The sequence below is a fragment of the Felis catus genome, chromosome E1 (assembly GCF_018350175.1).
Source record: "Felis catus isolate Fca126 chromosome E1, F.catus_Fca126_mat1.0, whole genome shotgun sequence".
In the NCBI taxonomy this organism is placed as follows: domain Eukaryota; kingdom Metazoa; phylum Chordata; class Mammalia; order Carnivora; family Felidae; genus Felis; species Felis catus.
The window spans coordinates 7,644,509-7,662,556 of NC_058381.1; the positions used below are offsets into that span (position 1 = coordinate 7,644,509).

The 18,048-nt window shown below is 43.1% G+C and overlaps 1 long non-coding RNA gene across 1 annotated transcript; it reads right to left on the reverse strand.

Moving 5' to 3' along the window:
• Positions 1 to 9,158: 9,158 nt before the first annotated feature.
• LOC123382079 lies at positions 9,159 to 10,671 on the reverse strand. The gene is made up of 2 exons (XR_006589856.1): positions 10,105 to 10,671; positions 9,159 to 9,741 (listed from the first exon to the last, which is right to left on the reverse strand). It is a non-coding gene; the product is annotated as an uncharacterized LOC123382079 (long non-coding RNA).
• Between the last annotated feature and the right edge of the window lie 7,377 nt (positions 10,672 to 18,048).

Genomic DNA, 18,048 nt, shown 5'->3' on the forward strand with positions numbered 1-18,048 from the left:
GATTTCAGTAAATTCAGGCACCTGGTAGTTTAATAGACTCAGACTTTCATCTTTTGTTATTGGATTGACTCTGGCCCAGTTGGGAGTTATTGAAAAATTGATTGTAATAAACTGGCCCTCCATGATCTGCCACTTTGGGGCTCCAAGCTTCCTCCTGGATCACCTACGGGAAATAACACAACAACGGCACTGACACACAGTCGCACGTTTAACTTACACAGACCAACCTTGTGTTCCTTCCTAGGAGGGTGGCTGTAAAGTGCGATAAATGGTGTCAAGTTTTGGAACCAAAAGCCAGACTTAGAAATTCCAGAAAGACACGGGTTGGACATAGTTCAAGTAATGCTCTTTTAATTAAAGCAAGAAATTGGTATGGAGCTGGTTTCATCTAGATTTGAGTTTTACATTTGATCCAACGTTTTCATCGCTGCTAGAAGGGACTTGGGTTCTTTGCTTAATTCTGTCCGGAGATACCTGTTCATTCTCTGGTTGTTATTTTTTTTAATTTTTATTTCTTTTAAAGTCTATTTATTTATTTTGAGGGGGGAGGGGCAGAGGCAGAAAGGGAGAGAGAGAGAGAGAAGCCCAAGCAGGCTCTGACTGCCCACACAGAGCCCGACACAAGGCTCGAACTCATGAACTATTAGATCATGACCTGAGCCGAAACCAAGAGTTGGACGCTTGACCGACTTAGCCACCCAGGCACTCCCCGGTCTCTGATTTTTCGACCCTGCGCTGTGGTTCTCTGTCCTCCCACACTCTATGCGTGCACTGCCATGGTCAAGACATGGTATATGTACGTGAAAAGTACAGGTTTAAATTCTTTCATTAGCTTGTTAAACGTAGAAGTCATACGTAAGTATAAAGTTTCAGGCCATATGGAAGTAAATGAAGAAAAAAGTAAGAGAATATTTTAAATCTAAGTAGGAATTATGGAATCGCCTTCCAGAAAGTCTGCACCCATTTATATTCTCACACACAGTATACGAGAGGGTTCTCTCTTTTCTCTCTCTTTGCCAAGAGTTGGTGTAACAGTTTGGTGTGCTTCAGTCTATGCTTGGGAGTATTTTGGTTTGTTTCACAAAATGGGATCACACTCGCTGTTCTCCCCTTCTGTTCTTCCAGAACAGCCAGCGTCGGGGCTTCACCCCTGTCCTTTCCTCAGCCAGGAGCAGTTCTGCATAACTGGCAGCTTCTCTTTCTTTGTAATATATATTTTTAATGCTCATTTATTTCCCCCAAAGACTCATCATAAGCTGAATACCCTTGTGCGTGTATTTCTGTGTTTTGTCTCCCTCCACCAGCACCTTGATATCAGAGAACTGTGCACCTTCTACCACAGCCTTTTTGCAGCCTGTCCCAGTGGCTGGCAAAGAACAATGAGGAATTTGTTGAATTTCTGGATGAAAAGCTCCTCCATTTTATTCTTGGAGGCCGTGAGTGCCTAGGAGGGACACAGATGGATGGGCTATGATTCCCACTAATGTTGCAACTTTATATCCATTGGTTTCCTCGAGATGAACATGATGTTCCCCATAAAAATCAGTGCACTTTGAAGAAATGACAGCTTTTCTCTTCATGTTCTCTTTTTATGATGAAATTGGGGAAAATCTATTGAATTTTGAGACTCTTGATTATTCCTGTTCAGTTCAATGCCTCTTCCAAATTATAATTTGCACCATAGACACCAAAATAATTTGCTTGTTTTTAGTGGAAAAGGAGCATATTAATTTATCTGATTTGTGTAGTTGTCTAAATCCTAAGAGAAACTGGGGGGAAGTTCAGGGCATTCAGATATGACAGGAGTTTTACTTGTGGGTTTTTTTTTTGTTGCTGTTTTTCCTGATTGTATAGAGCATGCAGACAATTCTGTAGAGTATAAAGAAGGAAATGTATTCCTTACATTGACTTTTATTACCAAAATATACCTTTTTTCTTCTTTTAATGTTGATTTATTTTTGAGGGGGGGGAGAGGCAGAGAGAGAGGGAGAGAGAACAAGTGGGGGAGGGCCAGAGAGAGGGGGAGACAGAATCCCACTGACAGTGCAGAGCCAGATGTGGGACTTGATCTCATGACCGCGAGACCAAGAGTCGGACGCTTGACCGACGGAGTCACCCAGGCATGCCGATATGCATTTTGTCTTAAGCTGGATTCCTCTAAAAGCAGATGTGAGATAAGGATTGGATTCATCCATTCCCAGTCCAAGATCAGTTGAGGGCTGCTCCTGGGGGCGTTAGTTCACTGGCCCCCCATTTCAGGCTTTTGGGTCCTGCTCTAAGAACAGGCTGAGCAAGCTACCATGGCCAGAGAAAGCCCTTAGACAGAGAGTCATGAGAATTTCAAATATGAACCCAGCACGTCAGAACTCTGTGTGCCAGAGACACAGGTGAGACATGAACAGCATCTGCTATACAATCATTAGAGATGGGCTTGGGGAGACCCAATCTGGCAACAAGTTCCACCCTCCCGCCCAGACAGTGCTTAACGAATACAGCACTCACAGATACACTGGTTAGGAAAATCAAATGCAACACTGAGCATACAAACAAAAATCACTGCTAGCAGATGTGGCCGTGAGCCACGACTTCAAAAGTGCTTCCACTGATTGGTTTGGTCTCTTGTTTTCCCATGATCTACCGTGGGGTAAACATATCCCCAGATAGTTGTTGGTCCAAGGAGAGTGTGAAGCAAGGAAGACCTGAATCCCACCTAAATTCAGGACACCAGCCCAGCCAAAGGCCATCTAAAGTAGTGCCACCCTGGTCCGCAGACCTGTGAACAAGAAAAATAAATGCTTATTATTGTGGGCCACTGCTATTCAGAGTTATATGTTACGCAGCATTATCACAACAATAGCTGACTGATATACTAGTCAAGGGGACAGACTTAATACTGCAAAGAGAATGATTGTTTTAAAAATCTAGGTGTGCCTGGGTGACTCAGGCAGTTGAGCATCTGACTCTTGATTTTGGCTCAGGTCATGATCTCACAGCTTGTGAGTTCGAGCCCCACATCAGGCTCTGTGCTGACAGTGTGGGTCCTGCTTGGGATTCTCTCCCTCCTTCTCTCTCTCTGTCCCTCCTCTGCTTTCTCTCTTCTCAATCTCAAAGCAAACAAACATTAACAAAATAAAAATATATAATTACCACCAATTACCACCTCACCAATATGAAGTAGGCACCATAGATAATTTTATAAAGGGACAAAGAATCAAGTAGAGAGCTCATGAGTTATAAATTTTATCACAAAAATCAAAAGCTCCATTATACGGACCATAGCGGCATGGATACAGATAAAAAAAGAATAAATTTGAGAGTTAATATTGGAATAAAAACTTGATCTGATATTCATCACAAAGAAAAAAAAGATAATTATGGAATAAAAATTAAAATATGATGGATAGACCCAAGAATGGAGAGAAGGAAATACAGAAAGTAATGACAGAGAAAAAAATGCCAGAATTAAGAACCCATCAAATGTTGAGCAGTACTGAATGAAAAAGGGTCATCATCTTGATGCATTGTGACAAAATTTCATTAAAATAAAGATTTGAAAGAGGAGAGATAGAGAGAAAAAGGATATCTATAAGGGAAAAAAATGGATGGATAACAATGCTCTCATCGGCAACATTGGAATTAAAAATTAAAAAAAAAAAACTTTGGTAAACTAGGAACAGAATCAGCCCCTCTTTAGTGGGGATTCATTGTTTCTAAATTTATGATCAATAAAGTGTGCTTCAGTGAACATCATAGTTGGAACTTTCCACATTCTCTCTAACTGTGATTAGATATTATCAGTATCTTTAATCTCGACTCAATTCATGACTGGGAAGTAAATCTTGAGGGTTTTTCAGAAAGTATTCTTTGAAAGCACTAGTGAAGTTGAAGATTGTCCTCTGTTCATTCACTCAGCAAAGAGTGCCTACCATATGCCAGATCTGTTCCATGCACTTGGCATATGTACATTAGTGAAACAGATGTAATTCATCGCCTGCATGCATTAAAATTGTTTTTAGTTTTTATTTTAGAAAGAGAGACACAGCACGAGTAGGGGGGAGGAGCAGAGGGAGAGAGAGAGAATCTCAAGCAGGCTCCTTGCTCAGCATGGACCCCGATGCGGGGCTCAATCCCACAACCCCGGGATCAAGACCTGAGCTAAACTCAAGAGTGAGCCTCTCAACTGACTGAGCCACCCAAGTGCCCACGTTTCTTCTTCTAATCCGCTCATCTTGTTTCTTTTGATTTTTAGAAACTATTTATGCATCGGGATTTTTAAAATATTTAATTAAATTATTACTTAGTTATTGTCCTACTTACAAAAATGTTAATATTCTGTGTATATTTTGGCTTTTACAGTTCTTTTGTGGCAGCTCAAGAAAGTTTTGATTTTATGTAGGAACATCTTTCAATGTCTCGCTACATTTTTCTACCTACTTATCCTAGGAAAATAGAAATAGTCGTCCACATTTTCTTCTGTAATTATTAAGGTTTTGGGGCGCCTGGTGGCTCAGTCTGTTGGGCGTCCGACTTTGGCTCAGGTCATGATCCCAGGGTTCATGAGTTCAAGCCCCACATTGGGCTCTGTGCTGACAGCTCAGAGCCTGGATCCTGCTTCAGATTCTGTGTCCCCCTAGCTCTCTGCCCCTCCCCCACTTGCTCTCTGTCCTTGTCTCTCTCAAATATAAATACAAAATTTTTTAAACTTATTAAGATTTTAACTTTAAAATGTATCCAAAAAATCTACATAACAGATTTATTCGCTGGCTAGACCTGAACTAAGGACCATGTATACCATAATTATGGTGGGTACCTTGTTTGGTAATGAGACAGTTTTGTTTGTTTTCTTTTTAACCTATGAAGGGGTATGTTTTACTTCTGCATCAAACTCTCTCTGTTAAAAAATAGTGATATCGGGGCTCCTGGGTGGCTCAGTCACTAAGCATCTGCCTCTGAATTTCAGCTCAGGTCATGATCTCACGGTTTGTGGGTTTGAGCCCTGTGTCGGGTTCCACGCTGACAGTGTGGAGCTTTCTTGGGGTTCTCTGTCTCTTCTCTCTGCCCCTTCCCCCCCTCAAAATAAATAAATGGTATGTCAACAGGACTGCATCAAGTCACTTAAACCAAAATGCTCCTCTTGGATGTTGAGTTACTGCCTGTAGCATAAGGTCTAAAATCTTTAGACCTTTGGCATTGGCATTGCACTTTAACTGCATCTCCCTGAACATGGTATGTCCTCTCCCCTGTAGCCTTGGATGCATCATACCTTCCCTCATCGGGTTTCTTCCCCACACTCACTTGGCTGACTCTTACTGTCCTTCAGGTCTTAGCTTCGATGCTATCTCCTTGAGGAGATGTTAGCAATCAGTGTATAAATATTTACTGGACCACCTACTAAACGCCACACTTTCTTTGATCACCCTCTTTGCTTCACTCCCCAACCAAGGCTGGTGAAGTGCCACCTGTATGGTGCCTGTATCACCCATCACGCCAAGTTATGATGGCCTCGTGACTCGACTATAACAACTGCAGGTAGGAAGCACCTTGTCGTGTCTGCTAGGGTGTCCCCAGCCTCTGACATTTAAACCAAAGCGAATACAGACAAAACGGTCAACCAAGAAGAATCCAGAGGAAAGTATGAGACCATTTCTTTTCCTGGAAGGGGAGTAGGGTCAGGGTAAAAGAAAACCTGCCTATCCTTCAGAGACCTGTGCTATGGGTGGCTTTGAGAGAATCCTGGCTGTGAAGTAAAGAGCTTGTTTCAACTTGTAGCACCATTTGGTTCTACCTCTACGATCCTGGAGTAATAAACTTTCTCAACTCAGTTTCCTTATCCAGTGAATGGCACAACGTCTATGGTCCCCAAATCTCAGGGGTAACGTATCTTGGGCTCTTATGGTGTGCCACCCATTGAGATGATTTCATTAATTAAATTACTCAGTGTAATCTTCATGCCCCACGGTGGAGGTACCACCATCATCACCAATAAATTGAAGAATTTAAGGACATTGGGCCCAAATGAGGAAGCTGAGAGAGTTAGTCCAGTAAGAGTACTTACAGGTTATTTAGTGTCAACTGAAATTTAAAGAGGTTAATGAATCAACTCGCTTCACACAGCTCGAAAATAGCAGAGGCCTGGGACCGGCTGAAACCTAGGCATATCACTTAGCCATTATTTAAGGCTTGCTCGCGTTGGGACAAGGCCGTCCTAAGTGGATGGGCTCTGTAAGCTGTCAAGCCCAGGGCAAGAACTGGTGATGAGGAATAACTCATCTGCAGGACAAGGAAGGCAACGCTGTGTTTGCCTTGGGGAGGAATGAATGCCGGGGATTGCAGGTCTGATCCAAGTTCAATGTGTCTGGCGCAAGGTTATTTTTGATTCAAGGCCACCGTGTCCCAGTTTCTATCAACACTGAAATAAACACCACTCTGCAATCTGCACCTTTTATTAATGGCGTGACTCACTTAATGAGGGCTTTGCTGACTCACATCAATCTTCCTTCTAGAAGAGGCCCATCAAAGAATTGTCGACAGCGGCCAGCCTGGGTCTACTCTGCATCAGCGTTTGGCACGTCCAGCCTGCCCTCCAGCACATTCTCCCTCCAGGAAGAGGGGGAAGAGTAAAACATCAAGACTCACGATCGGCACGAACACACACGCAAGTTTTAAAGACTTTTTCATTGGCTTTCTCTGGATATTGTTCTTTCTTTATGTGTGGATATGTATTTATTTGTTTAGTTTCAGGAAACCCAAACAGGCATAGATGGAGTCCTCTTAAAATCTGATCATAAGGGGGCGCCACTCAGGCTCAACTCATGATCTCAAGGTTTGCGAGTGACAGCGTGGAGCCTGCTTTGGATTCTCTCTCTCTCTCTCTCTCTCTCTCTCTCTCTCCCTCTCTCTGCCCCTCCCCCACTTGTGCTTTCTCTCTCTCTCTCAAAAATAAATAAATAAACTTTAAAAAATTTAAAAAATAGGGGCACCTGGGTGGCTCAGTCAGTTAAGCATCCGACTTCTCCTCAGGTCATTGTCTCATGGTTCCTGAGTTCGAGCCCTGCATTGGGTTCCGTGCCAACAGCTTGGACCCTGGAGCCTGCTTCAGATTCTGTATCTCCCTCTCTCTCTCTCTCTGCCCCTCCTCCACTCATGTTCTGTCTCTCTCTCTCAATGATAAATTAACATTAAAATAAATAAATAAATAAAATTTAAAAAAGAAGAAGAAAAATCTGATCATAACATATTTTCCAAATGGGCAAAGGTACTAGTCAAAGCTGCAAAAGGGGAGGTTCAAATAAGGAAAGAATTCAATGAAATGTGGGGGATTTTTCGGTGCAACGTTCCTCCAGGTCCGCATTCCAGGCTGACCGTAAAGAAAGAGACTCCGCTGCCCTGATGGCATCTGTGTTAGCCGCCGTCTGCATCCCAGAATGGCGGAGGCATCAAGATGGCGGAGGCATCAAGATGGCGGTGTGGTGTCCCTAGATTCTGTTAATTTGATGTTCAGGCTATATTTGATCCCACACTGACCCTTTCTCCTTGAAGACTTGCTTTTTGCTCTCGTTATTGCCACTGTCCACACAGAGTTCTTGGGCAGAAGCTCAGGCCAGACCCCCAGTTTGTTGTGGATTCCTTCCAGAAGAGCCTGTGCTTCTGGTTTTACGTGCAGGTCAGCTTGCTGCTGCCCCTTTCCCACCTCGTCTTGCCTGTGAGTAACGTTCAGGCTGGGAACTTGGGAATAACAATGCCACCTTGAGGACCAGCTTCCTGTCCTTCCCATCATTGTGGCTCTGAATGAACTGAATAAGGAAACCTAGAAGCAGAAAAGCTGTCCTTCGAAGCATCGAAGTCAAGGGGAGGGCACTATTTAAATGTGAGACTATAAACTAGATATAATGGAAGGACAGCCTGGGCAGAATCGTAGCGTACCTTCTCTTGCCTTATAATTTCTGTTGCTTCTGGGTTGAGGGAGGCTGGAGGCGAGGGGACACTGAAAATTCAAAGTGCTTTGTATGCTTTGTTTCGAGGACTCTCCTTGGCCACCATCGATGGGTGAAATTGCAGAGCTTTCGCGTGGCTCAGAGTGCAGGATATCCTCTCACTCAGCTCCCCCACAGGCTCGGTGGCCTACTGGTAACCGACCACCCAGGTTTAGATCGGAGAGAAGATGCTATAGAAAGGGGACAAATACGAGACCCGAACATTATTCAAACAGGATGGAAAATAAAGGAAGGGCAATATTGTGCCCATGGGATGGAGGACGAATTGGAGGACAAGGTAGGAAACAGTCAGGATGTCGATGTGTTGGTTGCCTCTTGCCGTTTTCAGCAACACCCCACAAAGGAGACGAACTTTGTCCCACAACTAGCCCGGCTGCGAGCTGGATGGAGGGGAACATGGCTCTTCTAGCAGAAACATTTCCTCCCTGTGGTCTTCAATCTAAACTGACTGAGAGTTTGGAAACACGGAGTCTTGCAGGGCTGAAAACCAAACCAAACAATTTCCACTACAGACCAAACGGAAGCAGTTCGAAGAAGCCACCTGAGGATCTGGACTTCATAAGAGATAAACTCTGGGCCCAAATCCCTTTTGAAATACCTTCTCTTAAGTGTTCTTGACCAGAAGACATGTCCCAGGCTGGTGGGAACAGGCAGGTCACCCAGGGTTACCACTGAAGACTGTTGTCTCAAATAACTTCAAGGTCATCATCCTTGAAGAGATGACTTGAGAGAAGGGCTGGGCAGAGCATAGAGGCCCATAGGTAACAGATCTGGGGGAATAATTATATCACGACCAGATCTTTGGCAGGTGGTTACTTACAGATGGAACGGATGGGGAGCAAGTAGACAACATCTACTAAAATGCTGAAGGGATTGTATCCAAAGAAATCACTAGCTTGGCTACAAATGTTGTTCAACCTCTAAGCAACTCCCAGACCCTCAAGAACAAGAAGAGACCTTCCCCAAACCCACCATGGGTGTGACCCCAGAGGACAAGGAGCAAGAAGCAGAGGCTGAGTCTGCGAGATGGGACACCAAGCAACCTGCCCACTGCCAACAAGAAGGGTCTTTACGACTCTTGCTTACTGACCTGGCTCGTTGTCATAGATCCAACCAAGGAGGGGAAGGGAATTGGAAAGACACAGTAGTCACTGACCAGTGATCTTTTCTCCTCTAAAAATATTATTTTCTTTTATTTTAATTTTCACATTTCTTCCATGGGGAGCCATGCCGGATCTGATGGAAAGGGTTGCACACCACTTAGGAATCGTACGAGTCAGGTGGGATGTACTAACTGGGCCAGACTTGAGACTATGTTCCTGTGGGAGAGGAGGATGTCCTATGTGTGGGAAAAACAGCACATGGATATTCCGGTGACCAGAAGGCAGACTTGGAAGAGCCAACTCGTTGATCCCAATATTTATTCTCTTCTCTCTCAGAAGTAAATGTTTAGCTGAGCACATGGTGACTTGGAATGAAGACTCTGTTTCACAGCCTCCCTTGCATTGTATCCATGTAATTAAATCCTGGCCAGTGGGATGTAAGCCAATGTGGTAGATGCAATTTCTGGGCAGTTTCCTTGGAGGGTCCATGCTCAGATTTGGGCTTTCCTCTTCCTTGCTTCATCTTCCAGACAAGATGGATGGTGTTGGCACCACCCTTCTGTTTCTTGGGAATGCACCCAATGACATGGCAGGTGGAGCTGGGGTTCCCAATGACTCTGTGAAACTGAACACGCAGGGTACCTCTAGACACAAGAGAAAAAACAAACTCTAAACTTGTAAAAGTCACGATTTTTTTCCTGGTTCTTGCAAAACTCAATACAGCTATAATGCATTTAAATAACCTAAAAATTAGTTGAAATATTCCAACCAACTGGGAGATGAATCAAAATAGAGTTTGCACCCAGAAAAATACTGTATGAAAGGGCAGACTGTAAGCTCTGAAACTAGTAAAGTAGAAACTAAAGTCTAAATCATTCCAAAATAAGGCAATACAAGTAATCACTAAATGAAAAGTTTTGTGATGCAATGTGACGATAATAATTTGAAAATTTCAAAAGATGTATTAGATCCTTTTATTTATCATTGCAATGTTCCTGAGGGCTTACCATGTACCAAGCACTGTTCTCAATGCTTTGTATACATTATCTCATTTGATTTCCACAGTAACTCTGGAATGCTCTTATTACGCCCGTGTCAGAGATGAGGCAACTTAGGGACAGACAAGGTCGATTCTTTGATCACAGTCATATTCTGTCAACCCAAACCTAGGAAGGGATGACAGCACAAAGTATCAAGTCAAATGAGTGGTAATTTCTTTTTCTTTTTTTTTAGTTTTAATTCCAGTTTAGTTAGCATACAATGTTACATTAGTTTCAGGCATACAAAATAGTAATTCAAAAATTATATATTACGCATTGCTCATCACAATAAGTATACTCTTAGTCCCCTTCACGTATTTCCCCCAACACCCCACCCACCTCCCCTCTGGTGACCATCAGTTTGCTCGCTATAGTTAAGAGTCCGTTTCTCGGTTTGTCTCCCCCACCTTCTTTTCTTTACCCCCGTTTGTTCATTTGTTTTGGTTCTTAACTGGTGCAGCCACTGTGGCATAGAGTATGGAGGTTTTTCAAAAAATTAAAGATAGAATTACCATATGATCCAGTAATTCCACAACTGGGTATTTACCCCAAGAATACAAAAAAGTTAAATCAAAAAGATACACGTACCCCTATGTTTATAGCAGATTTATCTACTGTAGCCAAACTATGGAAGCAGCCCAAGTATCCATTATATATATATACATATGTATATTATATACATATGTATATTATGTATATAATATATACATATAAATATACATACATATATACATATATTATATTATGTATATAATATACATATTATATACATATATACACATTATATATTATATATAATATATTATATTATGTATATATGTAATAATATATGTAATATATGTAATACATTATATATAATATATTATATTATGTATATAATATACATATTACATACACATATATACATTATATATTATATAAATAATATATTATAATATAATATATATAATATAATATATATAATATAATATATATAATATAATATATATAATATAATAATTATATATATATTATATTATATATAATATATAATATAATATAATATATAATATATACATATAAATACATATACATATATATACATATATACATATATATACATATACATATATACATATATACATAAAATATATATATATAGTATGCATATACAATATATAATATATGGTGTGTGTATATATATTGTGTGTGTGTGTGTATATATATATATATATAATGAAATATTATTCAGCCATGAAAAATAATGAAATCTTGCCATTTGCAATGACACAGATGGAGCCAGAGAGGATTATGCTAAGTGAAATAAGCCAGTCTTAGAAAGACAATTACCATATGATTTCACTAATTTCTTTATTTTACATAAAGAGGACTCACAAATGTTGTGTTCTTGTTATTGCCAATTAAACTGAATTCTCAATGGTAATCAAACAAGAGATAACATATCTCCTCTAAGGCACTAGAGGAAAAGCTATTTATGAAAAACAATAAAAGCCCATACGACAAAATTTTAAAAGTAAAGGAAAATAAGAAGGCATTGAAATAGTGTAAAACAAGATCGTAGAAATAAAATAAAAATAATGCTCATTATGTTAAATATAAATGATTAAGCTTCTCTCTTGAACTATAAAGTCCTGCAAGTTGAAGCAAAATATAAAGTGTAAAAGGGAAATCAATAGGCTGCAAAATAAAGATCAGAAACTAATCCAGATATTTAGTTTATGCTAAAAGAGACATTTTGAGTCAATAGATATGTGATATAATTCACCAGATGGTAGCTCATCACTGAAAGAATTGTTGCCCTATCTCAAAATAAAGTCTAAGTGAATCATAGGTAAAAATATTTAAACAGCAACCTAAAAAAATCAGAAAATAATCTCTGTATAATTTAAAACAAAAATAATCTTTATATATTCATAAAAGTAAAGACATAATTAAAAAATAAGTGATACAATGGGACCATTAAAAAATATAAGTTACAAAACACTATAAACAGATGAAATTGGAAAAAAATGTGCAATGGCAAGAAAAAAGACTAGACTCCTAATATATAAAGAGCTCTAAAAAATCAGTAAGATAGGGGCGCCTGGGTGGCTTGGTCGGTTAAGCGTCCGACTTCGGCTCAGGTCATGATCTCACCGTCCGTGAGTTTGAACCCCGCGTCAGGCTCTGTGCTGACAGCTCAGAGCCTGGAGGCTGTTTCAGATTCTGTGTCTCCCTCTCTCTCTGCCCCTCCCCTGTTCATGCTGTCTCTCTCTGTCTCAAAAATAAAAATTAAAAAAAAAATAAAAAAAATCAGTAAGATATAATCAAATATCTAAAATGAAAAATGAAAAAAACATGAATAGACAATTTAGCAAAAAAGAATTACACATGGCAAATAAATATATTTTAAAGTATTATATAACTCAACATCTAAGTAGTTTTGATTGACGATCATTGAAAATAAATACATTTCCCAATGTTGACAAAGATAGAGGAAAAGATCTTTGGGGGGCATAAACTGGTCCAGCTTTTGAAAAGTGTTTTGTCAGTATCTATCAAACCTTGGAAAATGTTCATTTTTAACTAGAAGTTTTGCTTCTAATACTTTATATTTTTGAGATAATTGGACATGGGATTTAGCTAGAAGGATATTAATTCATTATTTGTTAACAGAAAAAATGCAAAGAACCAAACACATTTCAAAATGAATAATACAGTCAATAAAAACTGAGGTGTCATTAAAAGGTATTTGTGAGAAAAAATTACGTACGCGAGTGTGTGTGTGCGTGTATAACCATATAACCGTGCCATAAATCACTAATTCGTGGCACCCACTAAATTGCAAACAGTGATTATCTCTGTGTGTGGAATTATGAGCGATTTGTTTTCTTCTGTACTTTCTGTGCCTTTCAATTTTTCTCTGTGTATTATTTTTATAACAGGAGTATATGTTGCTTTAAGTATTCAATTAATAAGGATTTAAAAAGGTACTTTAGGGGTGCCTGGTGTGGCCCAGTCAGTTGAGCATCCGACTTCGGCTCAGGTCACGATCTCACAGTTGGTGAGTTCGAGCCCCACGTGGGGCTCTGCGTGGACAACTCGGAGCCTGGAGCCTGTTTCGGATTCTGTGTCTCCCTCTCTCTCTCTGCCCCTCCCCCACTCGTGCTTGCCTCTCTCTCTCTCTCTCAAGGATGAATAAACATTAAAAAAAAATTGAAAAAGATACTTTAGGGGTGCCTGGGTGGCTCAGTCGGTTGAGCATCCAACTTCGGCTCAGGTCATGATCTCATGGTTCATGGGTTCGAGCCCCAGTCAGGCTCCGTGCTGACAGCTCGGAGCCCGGAGCCTGCTTCGGATTCTGTGTCTCCCTCTCTCTCTCTGTCCCTCCCCTCCTTGTGTTCTCTCTCTCTCTCTCAAAAATAAATAAAACATACACTCTCTGTCTTACCTCCTCCCAAATCTGACCTCCTTCTCTCCATCCCAGTCTATATAATCATAAGGAACTAACTGACTTGGGGTTGGAAATAACCTTCACGTGATGCTGTGTCTTCCTACAACCCCGTGGACAGCACCCCCTTGCTTGGATGCCAACTGGCACCTGCTGGTTCCCTGTTGCCCATCCGGCTTCCCGCCACCTGCTGGGCCGTGGTACCCGGTCATCACGGAGCCTCGGCATTTCAGAACCGAAAAGAACGTGAAGATTTTTTCTTGCCCGGTCCCTGCATTTTGCCCAAAGAGGAACCCGAAGGTCGGAGGTGCGAAGTGACTGCCCGTGAGCACAGAGCCGCGACTGGGCCAGGCATTGCCTGGAGCGGGGTGTCCCCGATCCTGAGTCTGTGCCCTACCCCACGGTCCTCGCCACCTCCAGCTTGGCGCGTTCATTCCGAAGGGTTCTCAGCCCAAGCCGGTCTCTGCTGCACGCAGCTCGAACAATAAAGGGGCCCCGCAGCGTGAAAGCACCCGCAGGGTCTGGGGTGCAAACTCGGGCTGGTAGCCGAACTTGCTACGTGGCTGCAGCTGAGCCATAAAGCCCTTTGGTCTTGGCTGCCCCTTCTTTTAATTCGAATTTGCAAAGTAGAGCAATAAAGTATAACAGAAGCTGCCTTTGATTTAGGGCTGCCGGGGGAGAGCCTCGAGTTAGATGGAGTTGTTTATTTAAATAAATGAATGGAACTTTAACAGAACAGCTAATAAACAAACCCTCCATAAGGTCACGCCAGGCTCCCCGAGACCCGAGGTGTTGGGTCTGAAACCCAGCCAAAGAGGCCAAGGCCTCACATGGGCCTCACAGAGGTCTCCAGTGGTCTCCGGGGTCCCCCCCGGGGCCTGGGGTTTGGAAAGCCTTGTGAGGAGCCACACCTGGGGACAGGCAGCAAGGGCTTTATTTTATCCACCCTAGAAGGAGGGACAGCCAAGGGGGCCCTGCCAGCTGGGGAAGCCAGCGCCCCACGGCACCCAGGCATCCACGCTGCCTTACGGCGACCAGAAATCCCTTCTCCCAGGCCGCCGTAGCCTCCGTGGACTCCAACTAAAGAGTAAGAGAGAGTGACTCCAGTGACAGTGCGGCTGACGTCCAAATCCGAATTTGTGAGACCTTTCGATTGGATTTACAATTCCAGTCGTTGGCGTTGGCGAGCTGGCCTCAGAAGGCCATCCAGCCCCAGGAGGGAATTTTCTCCCTCAAGCCTTTTTTCCTGCTGCCCCTTCCCTGCAGAATCATCCCTCGCCTCCCTCCCTCCTGTCTTTCAAGATCCAGTTCAGAAGCTGCATTCCACAGGTTTCCTTCGCTTAACCGCGCAGGCCAGAGTGAACTCTCTCTCTTCTGCTTCTCTAAGGGACTCGGTTGGACCTATGGCGTGCCACCGTAATGTATTGTTTTTTGGGTTTTTTTGTTTTGTTTTGTTTTTTTACGTAGGCTTCATGCCCAGCCAGGAGCCCAACGCAGGCGGGGCTTGAACTCACCACCCTGGGATCAAGACCTGAGCTGAGATCCAGAAGTCTGACGCTTATCCGACTGAACCACCCAGGTGCTCCTGTAGTGTGTTTTTTTTAATATTGCAGAGCTGCGGGCACAATTTCTTCTCCCTGTGTGTTTTGCCCACAATCCGTGTTCAAGAGGAAGGGTGAAACGTAAGGACTAAGCATTAGCGGTACAGAGCCCGTCCCATTCCAGAGAAGACGCGGGAGGCCCGGACGCGTGGCCATATTACGGTGCCATTAGGACCCGTCTCTGCGCACAAGATGAGCTTTGGAATTATTCTGTTCTGTTTTTGGCAAGATAGGCGCACCTCGGGGCTTCACGCTCCGTCCTTTGCCTTCCCACTGGCTGACGGTCACAATGGCTTATGACTTTCCTTTGCGGTGTTTTTACTAAAGCAGTTTTCCTAACGGGCTGCTTGCGGTCATTTCCCTTTCGCAGCTGGCCCCAGAGTGAAATGAAGGCAAACAAACAAAAAATGACACCCAGGGGTTTATCAATTTTTTCTCCCTTATAAACTGGTAGTGCCTCTCAGCGGGAGAAATTCACAGTCCCCAATTTACGACTCCTTCCCACAGGACTGGTCTGCCCAGATTGACTCACGACATGGAAAAAGCCCAGATCCCTCCAGCTGAGCCTGGTGCCCCCTTGCTGAGCCAGGCAACATCACTGTTGGGTCTGCGAAATGGTGAAATGTTTGCAGGGGTTGTAGATCCTGGAGCCCTGGAGCCTTGCAGGGAGAAATGAGGACGCCGTCCCAGGGTGACCTTACGGGGCTTCCAAATAAGCAGAGAGACTTTGTTCCCCTCCTTCCCCATGTATTCCCTCCAGTCGCTCTTTAATTTTCCCAAGGGGAAAAAAAAACCCCTCTCTTATGATACTTAGTATATAGGAGTCAGAAAGAACCTACCAGCAACACCTAAAATTCTGAGCCAGAGTTAAAAGGGAAGAGCAGCAGGGGCCCGGATAAACCAGAGAGGAACCTATGAGACCCAAGGCAAAGGGATCGTGTTCATCGGATTTCTTCCCTGATCCAAAGAGGAAGAAGACCATAGCTGAACCCCATCAGGATGGTGTGTCAAATGAGCTACCCCTATGAGCCATGGCTTCAAAGTTATCATGAGTGACAGGAGGGGGTTTGTGCAAGGGACAGCTTCAACCTTCACACATGCGCTTTGTTAGACCATGCAAGACCACACTTGTGATTTGCTTTAAGGACACAGTTTTTTCATTCATTTACAATTTCACTTCATTCATTCATTCATCGCTTCACTCAAAATGAGGGTCAACTACAAGCTGGGTAAATAGGAAGACAGTCTTTGGTCTCACAGAGCTTCCCATCTGGTGGCAGACATGAGTTTAAATAAATTATCCCACCAAGTCACTGTGTAATAAGGGGATCGATCCAAAACTCAGTTTACACAGCACAGGTAAGAAGGATAGCCCTAGGGAGGTCCCGTTGGATCTGAGCACCTAAAGACTGAAAAGGAAGGTGGAGCCAGAATAAAAGAGGTAAATCGCGAAACAAACGCTAAGTGGAGAAAGGAAGATGTTCAACATCCTAGGACCGGAAGAAACTTATCGAGTTTGAGAAACCAAGAATAGGTCAGGATGACTCACCTGCATCAGCAAAGGGGAAAGTGGCTTAACTGAACCCTCGGGGGTTTACAAGAGATGGACCGTGCAACACCCTCTAGCTCGTGTTGAGGATAACGAAGGGGCAGCTATTGGAAAGGTGAGGCAGGACTTGATCGGATACCTCAAGCTTCTCTCTCCAATACCACCCTTGGGTCACCGCCTACCTCTCCATTGTCTACCTAATCAATCCCTGCCTCTCCCCTTACCAGTTGTGCTTCCTTGGCCGTGTTTAGGTCCCATGAGCTTCCTCTGTAAATTGTGGGAAAGTTGAATTAGGTGAGATGGTATCTACAGAGCTTCTGGAACACAGAAGGAACTCTAAGTGCAGGTTTATTTCCCCCCTTCCCTGCCCCTCATACCTCTGCTCTCTGAGATCTTGAATTTGGTGACTTCCTTTTCCGAATAAAACCATGTGTCCTGCTCCCTCTTTCCTTCCCCGCCCCACACAAATGTACTCTTACACCTCGTCCAGATAAATATTCACCTACTGACTCCATCCATCTAGCTAATTCCGCTTTCTATGTCCGTCCTACTCAACTTTCGACACCCATTTTGACCTCGTGGTTATTTACGACCTGCATTTGCAACGCCCTCCTGTTCCCTGGTGGTTGAAGCAGTAAAGTGGCTGAACTTGGGGACAGAGGTATAGTGCCTGGGAAATAAAGAGATGTTGCAGGTCAAAGGCAGGGCAGACAGGGACACTGTCTCGGGCTGGAGCCGACACAGAAGCAAAAGACCAGAGCCAGGCAAGCTGTTAGGTGAGTGGAGGCAGACACAACCTGACAGAGATAAGGGATCTTGAAACAAAAGCGAAAACCTTCCTCGGACAGGAAACCTCTCATTCCCTCCTCTGTCACTCTTGTGGCCGGATCCAACGACAGCCTTCCTCTCTCCAGCTTTGCTGAGTCCCGGAGTCCCGGGTTGCTGTCTGCGGCCACAGCCACATTAACAGGCCAGACAGCAGGTTTTATGTAGCCATGCCGTCCGGCTTCTTCAAGAGATACCAGACCCGTACTCAGGAACCCCTGAGAGCGCCTTCCCGGTGTTTAAACAGACATTTAAATTAAGGAGGAAGTTTAAACTAGTTCACCTCTGAGACTCCTTCCAGTTCTGGGAGATTTTCTGTTCAACAGACCTTTATGTTAGTTCATGTTAAACTTATTTATTGAATAGATGATAAATGCTTATAGTAAAATGAAATTAAACAGCATGAAGGGGTATGTACCCAAAGCCCTAACTTACCTTCCTCGGAGGCAATTACTGTAACAAGTTTCATAGGTATATGCGTAGCAATTTTTGATAAATATTTACTT